The 13,355-nt window shown below is 40.9% G+C and overlaps 1 protein-coding gene across 1 annotated transcript in view; it reads left to right on the forward strand.

The window, feature by feature from the left end:
* The window catches only part of CDH20 (cadherin 20), a 496,072-nt gene that overhangs the window by 146,501 nt on the left and 336,216 nt on the right, over positions 1 to 13,355 (forward strand). The window contains exon 2 of the mRNA XM_040353580.1: positions 3,729 to 3,784. The gene's annotated coding sequence lies outside the window, so the exon portion shown is untranslated. The remainder of the gene's footprint in view (positions 1 to 3,728; positions 3,785 to 13,355) is intronic.

The following is a 13,355-nucleotide window of genomic DNA, read 5'->3' on the forward strand; positions in this document are numbered from 1 at the left end:
TGTGAGCTCATCTCAATTCATTGGATGGTATTTGACTTTTGGTTTCCCCGAAGCCACTTTAATGACATACGGGTACATTTAGTTACTAAATCCCTGACATCTAAAAGGGCTGGCTGAATAATTCCAGCTACTACTGTTTACCAATCCAATAAGCCTGAATCGTGAATGAACCCATTGTCAACAAAATACTGCGCACTGCATCTCTCTCTCTCTCTCTCTCTCTCTCTCTCTCTCTCTCTCTCTATCTCGTTCTCTCTCTCTTTTACTCTCTCTGTATACAGCGGTGTCTTTTACTCAGTCAGGGATTTTACTTATGGACAAGATCAATTTTATTTGTTGTTGTCTATGTATGTTTTTAACTAATCTGTGGTAATACATTGTGTTAAATCAATTTAGTTTGTTATCTCTTTCTGCACATTAAACAGTGTCTCTAAAAACTCTTTTGCTTAATGTATATTGGATGTGATGCTTTGAAATGGAACATTACCCATAAAAAATAATGTTCTCTAGCAACATTCTACAATATTAATTATGCTACTTCCAGACACTGTAAGTAATGGCTGAGTGAGGACGAATCTCCTCAGTGCTCCTACTCTGTCTCCTGTTCTCAGCCCCCCAGAGCATCTCTATAATATTTGCTGGATTCATTATGAGAAAGACCAACAAGACCACTAAAAATAAAAATAATAAAAATAAGACCACTAAGAAAAAAGCCAGGGACACTGTTCCAGCTGATCTGCTGCAGCTGGGTAACATGGCACCCAGCTGCAGCAGCCACAAGGCTTGTTTACCTCACCGTTCCAGTCACAGCTGCAGTGGGCTCCCATCCACAACATATTTAGGAGGGCTAGGACTCAGGGAGTGACTGGAATGAGCCTCTTTCTATGGAAAAATACTTCAACCTCCTACCTACTAAAGCTCTTGAATCCATGTTACCCCTAATGGAGGACAGTCATTAGAGGGACACAGAGAAACTTTGCTCTAGCTTACAGGGCTTCCATGACATGATTGAGGCTGTGGAGCAGATCGTTCCACCTGTACTAACTGGCTACTCTGAGGTATGTGCAGCCTTAATGGATCAGCACTATTAGTTAAAAGCATTGTGGTCCTATATTGATACACACATGTAATAAATTCTGCCTATGGGCAATCCCAGATGTAACAGGACAGGGAGATTTATTGCCCTCGATCCAGGGGATCTTCATTACTCACTGGGAAAACCAGGCATTGACCCTACTAAAATAGACAGGGTTAATTGCATCCCTGGCTTTTTTAAATCGTACTTGATGCAATTGCTGGATGTACTCTGTAGGGCAGGGATATGCAATTAGCGTACCTCCAGCTGTTTCAAAACTACCAGTCCCATCATGCCTCTGCCTCTGGGTGTAATGCTTGTGGCTGTCAGAGTCTTGCTATGCCTCATGGGACTTGTAGTTCTGCAACAGCTGGAGGTCCGCTAATTGCATATCCCTGCTGTAGGGTGTACTTCTATAAGATCAAATCAGAGCTACTCCTTGGACATAGGTCCTCTAGACTTTGACGGTGCACAGATAACTTCCCGTTTTTTTCCCGCCAGACCCTGGCCAAGGGGAGGGCCCTTTGACCTCTTACCCATGGGAGTTGTAGTTCTGCTATGCCTCATGGGACTTGTAGTTCTGCAACAGCTGGAGGTCCGCTAATTGCATATCCCTGCTGTAGGGTGTACTTCTATAACATCAAATCAGAGCTACTCCTTGGACATAGGTCCTCTAGACTTTGACGGTGCACAGATAACTTCCCGTTTTTTTCCCGCCAGACCCTGGCCAAGGGGAGGGCCCTTTGACCTCTTACCCATGCATTCTTGGAGGCTGGTATATCATATCGCTGGAGACACCTGTTTTCCCTAATGCCTCACAAAAATGGCCATGTGCACATTCTCCAATTACCATCAAACTCATCATCGTTTATGAAAAATGTGGGCATTCAGCCAATTGAACTGGAATCCTAGCCAGATCTGCCAATGCAACATCTTACAGAACCTTGCACTTGGGAAGGCTGGATTCCTGTTTGCTTGTCTACTCTCTGCAGTCCAAACCAATTTCAGGGGGGCACCCTGACAATTTTTTCATAATCTTCGCCAGTTACTTCATGGATGTCATATTAAGTAACTCAGGCATATGTGAGTTGTATATATACATGATTGACTCTCTTATTGTGTTTATATTATGACTTATTTAGTTATTTCTCATGACTGTTGTTTTTGGTACTGTGGGGGATATTTTGTGTCAGTTGATGGAGAATCTTTTTACAGATAACTTCCTTAGGGGTCCATATACAGTATGAACTTCTAGGAAATATAAGAATGACGTCTATGAATATTCATGATTACAATCTTTTCCATTCTCTTATAGATATGGACTGATCTTAAGATAATTACCTGCATTTACCTAGCATTAACTATCCATTTATCCACCTCACAGTTTAGACACAATAGGGATTTTGTTGGTGCTATTTGTTTTTTAAGTCCTCTTTGATTGGCTCTGCTTTCACTCCCATCTCTAGGTTTGGTGTGTTCTCTTGCTTTTGAGATCCATGTTCAGCTAATTTTACCTAAATGCCAGGACCTGGAGGGTGAAAGACATGCACAGCCAGAACAGCAGCCTATAATGGCTGGTTATACACCAATTTGTGTTTATTTGCTCGCCCTTTTTAACTGGCCAACCTCTCCCTTTATTAAAGATTCTAGTTGAATGTATTTGGTCACCTTTCAGTTGGCTGTATTACAGTTGTTTGGGCGAGAACAAGGTGGTTTCAGGCCTAACAACCCCTTTATTCATGGTTACTTGTGATTACACAATGTTCCTTTAGTTCCCTTCACTCTGAATTTTATGGGGTTTTTTTTGTTTTGTTTTTCAGTGATAGAATTTAAGTAAATAGATACCAAACATATGACACTTTAAAATTACACACGCATGTGGAATGGCAACAAACTACAGTACATTAAATTATCCATTGGCGACTCTTAAAATGCCTTTTCAGTTTACCAGTTCAGAGTTACACATGTTTGGTACCTATTTACGTGGCATGACATCGTCTTTTATATTTTACAAAATTGAGTATTATATTGTTCTTGTGTTCGTTAAAATTAATTAAAATGTATTTTTTCCCAAAAATTTGCATTTTAAAAAATACTGCGTAAATACCACATGACATAAATAATTGAAACACTCACCCAATGTTTTGGGGTTCTAAGTAATTTTCTTCCCAATTTTTATTTTATTTTACATGTATGAGAGAAATGTCAGAATTGACCTGGGTGTCATGGGAGTTTTGGATGGCCAAAGAGCTATGAGTGAATGGATAAGAGCGACTCGTCAGGGACAGCTAACCAATTATGAATGAGAAAAGATTAGGATAGGTATACTGTATATAACCTACACACCTCCCACAATAACATCCAAAGATTCTTTTGTAGACCTTTCCTGTATACATACTGTATACTGAGCTTTTGTTAAGCATATTTTATGACCTGAAAATAGATGGTCAATGCAATTTTTTTTTGAAAAGTGGTGAATTATGAAGTCATTTATTTGCCATGTAGACCTTTTGTCCAGAGTTAATTTATGTCTTTTCCCACATACCACCTAAACAAATATGGTAACATTTGGGAGGAGGCTTAGGTATTTTAACAGTTGATCACAAAAGTAACAGTTACTTTTATTTACAATTTTCTCCCTATTTACACGCAGGTCAAGCCGTCAAGCAAAAGTGAGAAACACAAAGGTTGGGACCTCTTCAGATAAAGGTACTGTGCAAAAATGAATTCCTAAAATTCACTGAATTAGTTCAAGCTCATATAAATATCATTGTTAAACATGTCCATTTCAAGCACTCTCTACAGCTGTTGTATTTGTTATACTAGCTTACGTCAACAAAAATTAATGAACAAACAATGCTGAAATCAAAATAACCATAGTACTTCCATTATAAACATACAGTGCCTTAAAAACATATTCATACCCCTTGAAATTTTCCAAGTTTTTTGGTTGTAACATGACAAAATGTGCAAAATTTCAAGGGGTATGAATAGTTTTTCAAGGCACTGTATGATTGATGTGGATATCAGGCAATAACTAAGTCCTCCAATGCATAAAAGAACAAGTGATGCCACCACTACTTGCTTCCTTTCAATGAGCTTTACCCCTCCACATGCTTATTACTTTGTTTATTCAGAATTACTGAGTAATGTATAGGTTTATTAGACAGAAAATATCCATTGTTTCCTAGAATGGGAAACAGCAGATCACTCAAATAATTTTAGGAAAACATTGGAAAACTTCTGAGTGACTTTATACTAATTGTTCTCCATTCAATGCTAAAAGGAATAGTCATTTTATGGCACCTGTGCCACATATTAACCAAATCCAAATAAAAGAAGCCATGGGTTTCAACAGTCCAACAGCAAATTAGGGTGGTCAAATCTTTCATTTGCTCTCAATCTCAGTGATGGATTTGTCCAGTCTAAATGAAAAACACTTGTTACAATCTGATTACAAGTTGCTTTAGATTTAACAAAAAATTGTGTATGTTGCGCAAGGGCATGTGTGATCGTATATGAATTGAGTGACTCTCACCCCCCTTCTTCTACTCCACTTCCCTGGGAGGTACAGCAAGTGGTTCCATATTTCTACAGGTTGTGGGAATATGCACACAGACTACATCATAACATCTAATTCATCTGCCCTTTAGAGAGAACAAAGACATGACCTCCCACCCTCAAGGACTCCTCTCTATTGCACCACAGCACTCTATGTACACTAAATCATAATATATTCAACAGTGACGCGCAGTATAATTTATACTATGTACAACGATAAAAATTAGATCAAACCATAGTTTTCTGCATATTTACGCTGGCTGCTAGGTGACCCTTCCATAGATTAACGCAAGGAATATGCAAATTAGGTAGATACGCCGATTCAGAAACGTACGTCCGCCCGGCGCATTTTTTTACTTTGTTTACGTTAGGCTTTTTCCGGCGTAAATTTACCCCTGCTATATGAGGCGTATCCTATGTTAAGTATGGACGTCGGGCCAGCGCCAAATTTTCCGTCGATTACGTTTGCGTAAGTCGTTTGCGAATAGGGCTGTGCGTAATTTACATTCACGTTGAAAGCATTGGCGATTTGCGGCGTAATTTCGAGCATGCGCACAGGGATTCTTTCACGGACGGCGCATGCGCTGTTCGTAAAAACCGTCAAATACGTGGGGTCACAATTAATTAAAATAAAACACGCCCACATCATCCACATTAGAATTCTGCGGGCTTACGCCAGACCACATACGTTACGCCGCCTTAACTTAGGGCGCAAGTTCTTTCTGAATATGGAACTCGTGCCCTAATTTACGGCGGCGTAACGTATCTGAGATACGTTATGCCCGCCGATAGATACACTATTGTATCTGAATCCGGGCCTATGTCTTTTATACATTTTTTATCCACTTAGGCTAAAATTATTGTATCTTCTCAATGAATATGTGTATGCATCTCTTTAATTATGCACAACCCATCACCAATGTGCCAATGCTCTCACCTTTTAGTTTGACGTAATAATAATTTTCCTGTAAGACAGGTTTGCTATACCAGGAATGCTGTTCACCTTCACTCCTATGGGTATGCTTCAATCCATCTCCATCCTTTGGGATCTCCCAATTCCTTTGACAGCCACTAAAACAAGATGGTAACGTTAACCTATTTGCACACGTGGAGGCAATAACAGAAATGCTTGTTTCCCAGGGACAGGTCGCTTGAAAGAGGTCTCCCAGGAACAGTTTTCCCATACACCTACATTGGGGGCTCCTGAAGGATGGATTTATTTGTTTTCAGTATAAGTTATACTGTGCGGCACTGTTCAGTATATTATGATTTATTGGTCACACATGTGAACACAGTGGGGCAGATCCACGTACCTGCGCGCAATAATACGACGGGCGCAGCGTGTCTAAGATACACTACACCGCAACGTATTTTTTTTTTTTAATCCTCAAAGAATTTGCGCCGTAAGTTAAGTTTTTAACTGTGCATGCGCCATCCGTGGGGGTATCCCAGTGCGCATGCTCAAAATTAACCCGGAACAAGCCAATGCTTCCGACGGTGACGTCATTCTACGCAAATCCCTATTTGTGAACGACTTACGCAAACAACGTAAACATTTCAAATTTCTACGCGGGAACGACGGACATACTTAACATTGAGTACGCCTCATAACAGTAGCTTTAACTATACGCCGGAAAAAGCCGAACTCAAATGACGTAAAAACATGCGCCGGCCGGACGTTCTTTCGTGGATCGCCGTAACTATCTAATTTGCATACTCGATGCAGAATTCGACGGAAACGCCACCTAGCGGCCGGCGGGAAAAAATGCATCTACGATCCGACGGCGTACTAAGACAAACGCCTGTCAGATCCATCCAAGATGCCGTCGTATCTTGTTTTGTAGATACAAAACAAAGATACGACGCGCAAAATTTGAAATTACGTGGCGTATCAATAGATACGCCGGCGTAATTGTTCTGTGGATCTGCCCCAGAGTGTTTGCAGCTGTATTTGGTACATAGTCAGATTCAAACTTTTTCATAGTGTATAAGGTGTTGCATTTTGTTTTTTAGTTTGTTTCTTTTGGTTTGGTATCTGTGTACTCACACCATGGTGATTATGTTGAGGACTTTTGCCTTAGTTTTTCTCCTTTGCACACTGATGTGTTTTTCCTTCACTAAGGAAATCATGCAGAAAAAGAAGCTCCTTATGGTGCTGGTGAGGGGATGCACTGGACACCTTTTCTGTTATTGTGCTATATGCTGGGGGTCCAGTACGACCCTGTGCCTTTAAGAAGGGGGGCTCTGTGCAGGCTTTTCTGCCCTCTGCCCATCCATTATCATTCATGTGCTTCCAAAATGGTAGCTCTCAAAAATGTATAGAGTTAGGACTTCAGATAATACTGGGGTGGCATGAAGTGGCTCTGCAGCTTACGCATGTATTTGCAAATGTGTGCAAACTAAATCACTGTTTTTAATGCAAACTGTTAGACAGGATAATTTGGTTGTTTGCAGGCTGGTTGGTGAGTTGAGCTGGGAATTTTCTTCGCTTCTTTTTGGGGGGGGATAACCTTTAGCAACATGCTATTACCATATTTAGGGTGTAACATGTAAAATGTTGCTAAGCCTCCCCTGAGCCCCCTCCCCCCTCTCTAACTGAAAGCCTGTACAGAAGTATACAGAATAAGAGTTTGCAGAGGCCTGGCATTGCACTGGTGATCCATTAATAGTGGGTGCAATGCTTTGCAGTCTCCTGTCAAAAAAATGTATAAATGCATTTTTTTTTCCTTTCAAAAATATGTGCATTATGTTTTTTATAAAGGTGATTTTATCCTTTTAGCCCACTCTTTCAATCTACAGCCCTGGCCAAAAGTTCTGAGAATGACACAAATATTAATTTTCACAAGGTCTGCTCCTTCAGTGTTTTTAAATATTTTTGTCAGATGATACTATGGTATAATGAAGTATAATTACAAACATTTCATAAGTGTCAAAGGCTTTTATTGACAATTACATTAAGTTTATGCAAAGAGTCAATATTTGCAGAATTGACCCTTCTTTTTCAAGACCTCTGAAAATCGCCCTGGCATGTTGTCAATTCTGGGCCACAACCTGACTGTTGTCAGAATTAGTGTTGTTGTTTTTTTTTGTCTACCCGCCTCTTGAGGATTTACCACAAGTTCTCAATGGGACTAAGGTCTGGGGAGTTTCCTGGCCATGGACCCAACATTTTGATATTTTGTTCCCCAGGCCACTTAGTTATCACTTTTGCCTTATGGCATCATGCTAGAAAAGGCATTGTTTGTCACTAAACTGTTCTTGGGTGGTTGGGGGAAGTTGCTCTCAGAGGTGGTTTTTGTATCATTCTTTATTCATGGCTGTGTTCTTAGGCAAAATTGTGAGTGAGCCCATTCCCATGGCTGAGAAGCAACCACACACATGAATAGTCTCAGGATGCTTTACTATTGGCATGACACAGGACTGATGGTAGCGCTCACCTTTTCTTCTCTGGACAAGGTTCTTTACAGATGCCAAAAAACAATTGGAAAAAGGATTCATCATAGAAAATTACTTTTTTTACCCCAGTCCTCAGCAGTCTATTCCCTGTACTTTTGGCAGAATATCAGTGGCTTCTTAGCTCCCCTTCTTGACACCAGGCCATCCTCCAAAAGTCTTTGCTTCACTGTGTGTGCAGATGCCATCACACCTGCCTTCTACCGTTCCTGAGCAAGCTCTGCACTGGTAGTGCCCCGATCCCACAGCTGAATCAACTTTAGGAGATAGTCCTGGTACTTGCTAGGCTTTCCCTGAAGCCTTCTTCACAACCATTGAACCTCTCTCCTTGAAGTTCTTGATGATCCAATAAATGGTTGATTTAGATGTAATCTCAGTAGCAGCAATATCCTTGCCTGTGAATCACTTTTTGTGCAAAGTAATGATGACTGCACGTGATTCCTTGCAGGTAACAATAGTTAACAGAGTCAGAACAATGATTCCAAGCACCACCATTTCCTTTTAAACCTTCAGTCTGTTATTCTAACTCAATCAGCATTACAGAGTGATTTCCAGCCTTGTCCTCATCAACACTGACACCTGTGTTAACAAGAGAATCACTGACCTGCCAGCAGGTCTTTATGTGGATGGGCTGAAATGCAATGAAAATTTTATTTTTGGGGGATTAAGTTAATTTTCATGGCAAAGAGAGACTTTGTGATTAATTGCAATTCATCTGATCACTCTTCATAACATTCTGCAGTATATGCAATTTGCCATCATACAAACTGAGGCAGCAGGCTTTGTGAAAATATTTGTGTCATTCTCAAAACTTTTGGCCATGGCTGTAAAGATAGCCGTGAATATCACAATCTAATTTAGATTTGCCAACAGCTGTGTAGCAAGAGGCCCTATTTAAAAGATTCATGAATTATGAAGTACGCCTTCACTCTACTAAATCATGGTAATTCTAAGGGTGATTGTACAGAGATTGTACAATTAGGGCCAGATTCACAAATGAGATACGATGGCGTTTCTCCTGATACGCCGTCGTATCTCTGTTTCTATCTATGCGACTGATTCATAGAATCAGTTACGCATAGATATCCCTAAGATCCGACAGGTGTAATTGTTTTACACTGTCGGATCTTAGGATGCATTACCGCGGCCGCCGCTGGGTGGAGTTTGCGTCGTAAACCAGCGTCGGGTATGCAATTTTTTTTGGTGCCCTAACTTTAGTCAGCAAGCGTATTGCTGTCTAAAGTATGGCCGTCGTTCCCGCGTCGAAATTCAAAATTTAACGTCGTTTGCGTAAGCCGTCCGGGAATACGGAAGTATGCTACGCGCGTCGCCGTTCAAAAAAATGACGTCACGGCGCGCAAAGCACGGCGGGAGTTAAGAAACGGAGCATGCGCAGTAGGTCATTTAAATTGGCCCGCCTTGCGCCGGAGGCCGCCGGCGTAGTTTTCATCGCAAGTGCTTGGTGAATCAGGCACTTGCGATGAAAAATTGCGGCGGTGTAACGTATCTAGGATACGTTACGCCGCCGCGATTCTACGTGAATCTGGCCCTAAGATTGTAAGCAGCTTTAAAAAGACAAAACATAAGCAATCAGGTTAAAATGTGCATGGCCAATTCAAAATAGTTTATTCAGATATAATATTTTTCTTTGACCTATAATACTATTTTTTACTTGCAAAAAAGCTGTATGGGAAATCTAAAGATGTGGCCAGCTGCCCTTGCCAAATAGGCAGTTGACCTCCAAAAAATGCCCCCTAAGAGCCTCTTAATTTAGTGGAAAACCACATTAACTGGATTAAAATGGTATAACCAAAATTAACTGAGTTTATAATGTGTTGGACAGGACTAATATTCACTGCAGATAGAAGTTCAAACAATCCTTTAAATATGGATTATATCCAAGTCATAATAAAACTATGTTCAGTTTTTCTTATTAATTATACGACTGTATCAGTGTATCTCATTACTTCCGAGGATAAGAAATATTCATTTTCAATGACAACTAATAAATCCTTACTTATTGATTATCCTTGATTTACACACATTGGTAGTTAAAGAATGAATCCAACTGATCTATTATATCCATTAGATAATAAAGCAAGACATCAGCAGTTAAAGACATTATCAGGGGTGCTAGATCTTGTGGCTTGTTAATGTATGCAATCTGCAGTCTCATTTTACAGCTAGGGTAAACGATGGGTTCACAAGGTAAAAGGATAATTTCTTCCAAGAATGTCCTGCTGCCCACGTATCTAATGTCTGAACATTGGTGAATGCATACTTTCTGACCTCACTTAAGCACAAACACCTAGGCCCGGATTCTCATACGAGTTACGCCGGCGTATCTCCAGATACGCCGTCGTAACTCTGAGTCCCAGCTGTCGTATCTATGGGCCAGATTCACATACATTTGCGGCCGTGTAACGTAACCCGTTTACGATACACCGCCGCAAGTTTCCAGTTTTAGTGCCCGATCCACTAAGCACTTACCTGGAAACTTGCTGCGGTGTATGGTAAATACGTCCGGCGCAATGCGGGCCAATTCAAATGGGCGTGTGCCATTTAAATTAGGCGCGCTCCCACGTCGGACCTACTGCGCATGCTCCGTTTCGCAATTCCCGTCGTGCTTTACGCACAGTGACGTCATTTTTTCGAACGGCGACGCGCGTAGCGTAATTCCGTATTCCCGGACGGCTTACACAAACGACGTTCATTTTTAAATTTCGACGCAGGAACCACGGTCATACTTTAGACAGCAATACGTTTGCTGACTAAAGTTAGGGCACCAAAAACGACGACTAACTTTGCGACGGGAAACTAGACTAGCGGAGACGTAGCGAAGGCGAAAATCCGTCGTGGATCGCCGTAACTCCTAATTTGCATACCCGACGCTGGTTTACGACGCAAACTCCCCCCAGCGGCGGCCGCGGTACTGCATCCTAAGATCCGACAGTGTAAAACAATTACACCTGTCGGATCTTATGGATATCTATGCGTAACTGATTCTATGAATCAGTCGCATAGATAGAAACAGAGATACGACGGCGTATCAGGAGATACGCCGTCGTATCCCTTTTGTGAATCTGGCCCTTTGTGCCTGATTCTTAGAATCAGTTACGCATAGATTTGTATTAGATCCGACCGGCGTAAGTCTCTTACGCCGCCGGATCTTAACTGCATATTTACGCTGGCAGCTAGGGGTGTATACGCTGATTTACGCCTAGAAATATGTAAATCAGCTAGATACGCGAATTCACGAACGTACGCCCGGCCGACGCAGTACAGATACGCCGTTTACGTTAGGCTTTTCCTGTCGTAAAGTTACCCCTGCTATATGAGGCGTACATGAGGCGTACCAATGTTAAGTATGGACGTCGTTCCCGCGTCGAATTTTGAAAATTTTACGTCGTTTTACGTAAGTCGTTCACGAATAGGGCTGGGCGTCATTTACATTCACGTCAAAAGCATTGGCTTCTTGCGGGTTAATTTGGAGCATGCGCACTGGGATACTATCCCGGACGGCGCATGCGCCGTTCGTAAAAAGCGTCATTTACGTGGGGTCACATAAAATTTACATAACACACGCCCACATCTACCACATTTGAATTAGGCGTGCTTACGCCGGCCTAATTACGCTACGCCGCCGCAGCTTTGGTTTGAGAATACGGAACTTGCCTGTCAAAGTTGCAGAGGCGTAACGTAAATAGGATACGTTACGCCCGCACAAAGATACGCGGTTCTACATGAATCTGGGCCACAGTGTTCACTGCTTGATTGATCTATAACCCACATTGACTTTTTAAATGTACTGTAAATTAAAAAGTACTTTAACTGCACAGTTTGCTGGGAATCCAAGTTAAAGCACCCAGCAATAGGTGGCTTCGTAAGACAGCTGGTCCAAAGAAAATTGGCTCAATGCATACCCATAAAAGAATATAATATAGTCTGCAAGTGTTAACATTAGTAATACAGTCCAATTGTAATTATTGTTATTTTTTTTTTTTGTTATTTTTTTTTTTTAAATGATGACGGTCACCCTGAACATTTGCAAAGTCCACTTTATTATCATAATTTATAAAGGGGTTGTAAAGGTTTGTTTTTTATTTTCTAAATAGGTTCCTTTAAGCTAGTGCATTGTTTGGTTCACTTACCTTTTCCTTCAATTTCCCTTCTAAATGTTTTTTTCTTTGTCTGAATTTCTCACTTCCTGTTCCTCCTCAGTAAGGTGTTCAGTAAGCTGTTCTAAATGACTTTCCACCGCTCGGATGATGGTGGAAAGCTTACTGAGGAGAAACAGGAAGTGAGAAATTCAAACAAAGGAAAAAACATTTAGAAGGGAAATCGAAGGAAAAGGTAAGTGAACCAACAATGCACTAGCTTAAAGGAACCAATTTAGAGAATAAAAGACAAACCTTTACAACCCCTTTAATAACATTATCATATTAAATAATAGCAATTGTGTATTTTATTGTCAACAAATTTACACTTATATTATATACACTGAGGCCCCGTACACACGGCCGAGGAACTCGACGTGCCAAACACATCGAGTTCCTCGGCCAGTTCAGTCCTGGAGCCGCCGAGGACCTCGGCGGGCCGAGTTCTCCCATAGAACAACGAGGAAATAGAGAACATGTTCTCTATTTCCTCGCCGAGGTCCTCGTCGGCTTCCTCGGCCGAAAGTGTACACACGGCCGGGTTTCTCGGCAGAATTCAGCCAGAAACTCGGTCGGAAGCTGAATTCTGCCGAGGAAACTGGTCGTGTGTACGGGGCCTTACACTTAGCCACAGGCTATAGCCAGAAGCAGTGATAAGTAAATAAAAAAAATTGTTTTGTTTCAGATGGATTTGTTAAGTTAAAAATGTAATTACATTTTTTATGTTAGAATGATTTGTTTTTGTAATTTGTTTTGGTTTTGTTTCATTTTTTTGCATTCAATTTGATTCAAAATTTCCATCCTTATTCGAATCTAATTTGATTTGATTTCGAACATCTGAAAATTGGTTAGATACTGTTTTTCAATAGGCTGTTTAAAAATGTGTGATTTTATAAGGTAAAAATAAGTTTTCACAACATGAAGGCCTCCATTATGGGCCCAACCGAATATGTAATATATGTTCATGAAACACCACAAAATTATTCTATTGGACAATTATGGCGGAAACTTTATGCGTTGTATGAAAATTGTGTTACTATTACTAACCTGCAATTCACATCAGTTCAAAGATACTATCAAAGCGGTAGTAAACCTCTGGGTGTTTTTTT

This window comes from Rana temporaria, chromosome 5 (assembly GCF_905171775.1).
Source record: "Rana temporaria chromosome 5, aRanTem1.1, whole genome shotgun sequence".
Classification (NCBI taxonomy): domain Eukaryota; kingdom Metazoa; phylum Chordata; class Amphibia; order Anura; family Ranidae; genus Rana; species Rana temporaria.